Source organism: Suncus etruscus, chromosome 16 (genome assembly GCF_024139225.1).
Source record: "Suncus etruscus isolate mSunEtr1 chromosome 16, mSunEtr1.pri.cur, whole genome shotgun sequence".
In the NCBI taxonomy this organism is placed as follows: Eukaryota; Metazoa; Chordata; class Mammalia; order Eulipotyphla; family Soricidae; genus Suncus; species Suncus etruscus.
Window position 1 is genome coordinate 38,840,194 of NC_064863.1, and position 5,710 is coordinate 38,845,903.

The window sequence follows — 5,710 nt, forward strand, 5'->3', positions numbered from 1 at the left end:
AACTAGCATTATTGATCCACTTGTCTTTTTATTTTTTAATATTTTTAATTTTTTTATTTAAACAAATTTACTACATACATGATTGTGTTTGGGTTTCAGTCATGTAAAGAACACCACCCATCACCAGTGCAACATTCCCATCACCAATGTCCCAAATTTCTCTCCTCCCCACCCAACCCCCGCCTGTACTCTAGACAGGCTTTCTATTTCCCACGTACATTCTCATTATTAGGATAGTTCAAAACGTAGTTATTTTTCTAACTAAACTCATCACTCTTTGTGGTGAGCTTCATGAGGTGAGCTGTAACTTCCAGTTCTTTTCTCTTTTGTGTCTGAAAGTTATTATTGCAAGAATGTCTTTCATTTTTCTTAAAACCCATAGATGAGTGAGACCATTCTCTCTCTCTCTCTCTCTCTCTCTCTCTCTCTCTCTCTGACTTATTTCACTCAGCATAATAGATTCCATGTACATCCATGTATAGGAAAATTCCATGACTTCATCTCTCCTGACAGCTGCATAATATTCCATTGTGTATATGTACCACAGTTTCTTTAGCCATTCATCTATTGAAGGGCATCTTGGTTGTTTCCAGAGCCTGGCTATTGTGAATAGTGCTGCAATGAATATAGGTGTGAGGAAGGGGTTTTTGTATTGTATTTTTGTGTTCCTAGATTATATTCCTAGGAGTGGTATAGCTGGGTCATATGAGAGCTCGATTTTCAGTTTTTGGAGGAATCTCCATATTGCTTTCCATAAAGGTTGAACTAGATGGCATTCTGACCAGCAGTGGATAAGAGTTCCTTTCTCTCCACATCCCCGCCAACACTGCTTGTTCTCATTTTTTGTAATGTGTGCCAATCTCTGGGGTGTGAGGTGGTACCTCATAGTTGTTTTGATTTGCATCTCCCTGATGATTAGTGATGTGGAGCATTTTTTATGTGTCTTTTGGCCATTTGTATTTCTTCTTTGTCAAAGTCTGTCCATTTCTTCTCCCCATTTTTTGATCGGATTAGATTTTTTTCTTGTAAATTTCTGTCAGTGCCTTGTATATTTTAGAGATTAGCCCCTTATCTGATGGGTATTGGGTGAATAGTTTCACCCACTCAGTGGGGGCTCTTGTATCCTGAGCACTATATTTTTTGAGGTGCAGAAGCTTCTCAGTTTAATATATTCACATCTGTTAATCTCTGCTTTCACTTGCTTGGAGAGTGCAGTTTCCTCTTTGAAGATGCCTTTAGTCTCAATGTCCTGGAGTGTTTTACCTACCTGTTGTTCTATGTATTTTATGGTTTTGGGTCTGATATTGAGGTCTTTCATCCATTTAGATTTAACATTCATACATGATGTGAGCTGGGGGTCTAAAGTTCAATTTTTTGCAAGTTGTGTCCGCACCACTTGTTGAAGTGGCTTTCTTTGCTCCATTTAGGATTTTTTGCCCCTTTATCAAAAATTAGGTGATTGTATCTCTGGGGAACATTCTCTGATTATTCAATCCTATTCCACTGATCTAAGGGCCTGTCTTTATTCCAATACCATGCTGTTTTGATAACTATTGTTTTGTAGTACAGTTTAAAGTTGGAGAAAGTAATTCCTTCCATATTCTTTTTTCCAATGATTGCTTTATCTTATCTAGGGTGTTTATTGTTCTAAATGAATTTCAAAAGTGCCTGATCCACTTCTTTGAAGAATGTCAGGGGTATCTTTAGAGGGATCACATTAAATCTGTACAAAGTTTTGGGGAGTATTGCCATTTTAATGATGTTAATTCTGCCAATCCATGAGCAGGGTATGTGCTTCCATTTCCACGTGTCCTCTCTTATTTCTTGGAGCAGAGTTTTATAATTTTCTTTGTATAGTTCCTTCACATTTTTAGTCAAGTTGATTCCAAGATATTTGAGTTTGTGTGGCACTATTGTGAATGGGGTTGTTTTCTTAATGTCTATTTCTTCCTTATTACTATTGGTGTATGGAAAGGCCATTGTTTTTTATGTGTTAATTTTGTAGCCTGCCACCTTGCTATATGAGTCTATTGTTTCTAGAAGCTTTTTCATAGAGACTTTAGGGTTTTTTAGATAGAGTATAAAGTCAACTGCAAACAGCAAGAGATTGACTTCTTCTTTTCTTATCTGGATTCCCTTGATATCTTTTTCTTGCCTAATCGCTATAGCAAGTACTTCCAGTGCTATGTTGAATAGGAGTGGTGAGAGAGGACAGCCTTGTCTTGTGCCAGAATTTAGAGGAAAGGCTTTCAGTTTTTCTCCATTGAGGACAATATTTGCCTCTGGCTTGTGGTAGATGGCCTTCACTATATTGAGAAAGTTTCCTTCCATTCCAATCTTGCTGAGAGTTTTGATCAAGAATGAGTGTTGGACCTTATCAAATGCTTTCTCTGCGTCTATTGATATGATTATGTGATTTCTATTTTTTTGTTGTTGATGTTGTGTATTATGTTAATAGATTTACGGATGTTAAACCATCCTTGCATTCCTGGGATGAAACCTACTTGATCGCAGTGGATGATCTTCTTAATGAGGCATTGAATCCTATTTGCTAGGATTTTGTTGAGGATCATTGCATCTGTATTCATCAGTGATATTGGTCTGTAATTTCCTTTTTTTGGTAGCATCTCTGTCTGGTTTAGGAATCAAGGTGATGTTGGCTTCATAAAAGGTATTTGGAAGTTTTCCTGTTTTTTCAATTTCATGAAAGAGTCTTGCCAGGATTGGTAGAAAGTTCCTTTTGAAATGTTTGAAAGTATTCATCAGTAAATCCTTCTGGGCCTGGATTTTTGTTTTTGGGCAGATATTTGATTACTGTCTTAATTTTCTCAATAGTGATGGTATGTTTAGATATGCTACATCCTCTTCATTCAACCATAGAAGATTATAAGAGTCCAAAAATTTATCCATTTCTTCCAGGTTTTCATTTTTAGTGGCATAGAGTTTCTCAAAGTAGTTTCTGATTACCCTTTGGATCTCTACTGTATCAGTAGTGATCTCTCCTTTTTTATTCCTAATACAAGTTATCAAGTTTCTCTCTCTTTCTTTCTTTGTTAATTTTGCCAGTGGTCTATCAATCTTATTTATTTTTTCAAAGAACCAACTTCTGCTTTCATTGATCTTTTGGATTGTTTTTCAGGTTTCCACTTCATTGATTTCTGCTCTCAGCTTTGTTATTTTCTTCTGTCTCCCTATTTTTGGTCCTTTTGTTGAGTACTTTCTAATTCTATTAACTGCATCATTAAGCTATTCTGGTATGCCCCTTCTTCTTTCCTGATGTGTGCTTGCAAAGCTATAAATTTTCCTCTCAGTACCGCTTTTGCTGTGTCCCATAGGTTCTGATAGTTTGTGTCTCCATCATCATTTGTTTCTAGAAAGATTTTGATTTCCTCTTTGATTTCATCTCTGACCCACTGGTTATTCAGTATTAGGCTGTTTAACTTCCAGGTATTAAAGTTTTTCTTCTGTGTCCCTTTGTAGTTTACATAAATTTCAGTGCCTTGTGATCAACATAGGTAGCCTGCAAAATTTCTTGATATTGTGGAGGTATGTTTTGTGTGCTATCTTGTAGTCTATCCGGAGAATGTCCCATGTACATTAGAGAAGAATGTGTATTCAGGATTCTGGGGGTGGAGTGTCCTGTATATATCTACAAGGCCTCTTTCTTCCATTTCTCTTTTTCAGGTCTAGTATATTCTTGTTGGATTTCAGTTTGGTTGACCTGTCAAGTGTTGACCATGCCGTGTTGAAGTCTCCCAGAATTATTGTGTTGTTATTGATATTATTTTTCAGATTTGTCAACAATTTTATTAAATATATTTTGGCCCCTCATTTGGTGCATATATGCTTAGGAGAGTGATCTTCCTGCTGTACGTATCACTTGATTAATACAAAATGTCAATCTTTGTCCCTTACAACTTTCCTAAGTATAAAGTTTTCATCATCTGATATTAGTGTGGCCACTCCAGCGTTTTTATGGGTGTTGTTTTCTTGAATGATTTTCCTCCAGCCTTTCATTTTGAGTCTATGTTTGTTCTGACTATTCAGGTGTGTTTCTTGCAGGCAGCAGAAGGTTGGATTGATTTTTTTAAATCCATTTAGCCCCTCTGTGTCTCTTAACTGGTGCATTTATTCCATTGACCTTGAGAGAAAGAATTGTCCTGGGAGTTAGTGCCATCCTTATATCGAAGTTTGGTGTGTCTGTTGGTCATTCTTGTCTTAAAGTAGGCCATTCAGTTTTTTTTTTTTAAGAATGGTTTTGAGTCTGTAAAGTTTCTGAGCTGTATTGTTCCTTCAAACCTGAAAGTGAGTTTTACTGGATGCAGTATTCTAGTCGAAGCTTTAATTTCATTGAGTTTTGTCACTATGTCCCACCACTGCCTTCTGGCCTTGAGTGTTTCCAATGCCAGGTGTGCAGTAAATCTTGAGGATGTTCCCTTGAATGTAATTTTCTTTTTGATCTTGCTGCTTTCAGAATTCTGTATCTGTGGGAATCGTCATTGTGACTAGTATGTGTCTTGGGGTGTTTTTTCTGGGGTCTCTTTTAGTTGGTATCTTCGAGCATGCAGGATTTGATCACATGTATTCATTAGCTCTGGTAGTTTCTCTTTAATGATGTTTTTGACTGTTGATTCTTCCTGGAGATTTTCTTCCTCTACCTAATTTTCTAGATGCATTATTATGCTATATAATATAATAAAATAATATCTTTATTTTATAATTTGAATTATTTTATTAAATTTTGCTGCCTAATAATGAAAAAATTCTTTGCATCATTTGTTTTTTTTCTGTTTATTTAAGTTTCAAGGTTAATTTTTTTCTACTTTTATTTAAACGCTATGGTTGCAAGATCATTAATAATTTGGTTTTACCTTTTTTTTTCATGTCAGACTGGTAAATTGTCGACGTCATAACAAGGTTGAAGGGAGGCACATATTACACAGGCATGTGAAAACCCAATCATCATGCTTAATTTTTTTTTTTTTTTGGTTCTTTGAGCCACACCCATTTGATGCTACTCAAATGGGTTAAATGGGTCAAATGTTACTCCTGACTAAGCAGTCAGAAATTGCCCCTGGCTTGGGGGGACCATATGGGGACACTGGGGAATCGAAATGCGGTCCTTCCTTGGGTAGCGCTTGCAAGGCAGACACCTTACCTCTAGCGCCACCTCACCGGCCCCACTTTTACATTACTTTTTACCAGTGTACATTTTCCATCACCAATATCCCCAGTTTCCCCTTTCACTCTCCTCAGAGGAATTTTACTGGCCCTGTCTCACTGCCCGCAAATTTTTTCCCTTTTAGACTGTGGTTTGTTAATGAATAAGTACACTACCTATTACCTGTTCATCACCCAGTTCCTGTGTATCATGATAAATTCCAATTACTAATGCCTTATTTTTCCTTCTCTATCATAACTGCACTTCTCCATTATTTGTGGAAAGCTCCCTATCATAGACTGGTCCTCCTGGCCTCCATCTCTATCATTTTTGGTATTTTAGCTTTTATTATTCTCTAATATAAGAAAGTATTGCTATGCATTGCTGTCTTAGTAGTAATTTTGTTGGATTCTTCCTATAATAATAGCTTGTGTCTTCATTTCATTTGTTTGCAGGATTAAAAATATTTTCATTGCAAGAATTTCACTTAGAATAGTGGGAGAGGAGAATAAAAAGGAATATGTACTCAAGAGAAAACACAGGCTTCTG

At 36.5% G+C, this 5,710-nt stretch overlaps 1 pseudogene; it reads right to left on the reverse strand.

The window, feature by feature from the left end:
• Positions 1-4,883: 4,883 nt before the first annotated feature.
• Positions 4,884-4,973, reverse strand: LOC126032793 (uncharacterized; annotated as a pseudogene).
• Positions 4,974-5,710: the final 737 nt, after the last annotated feature.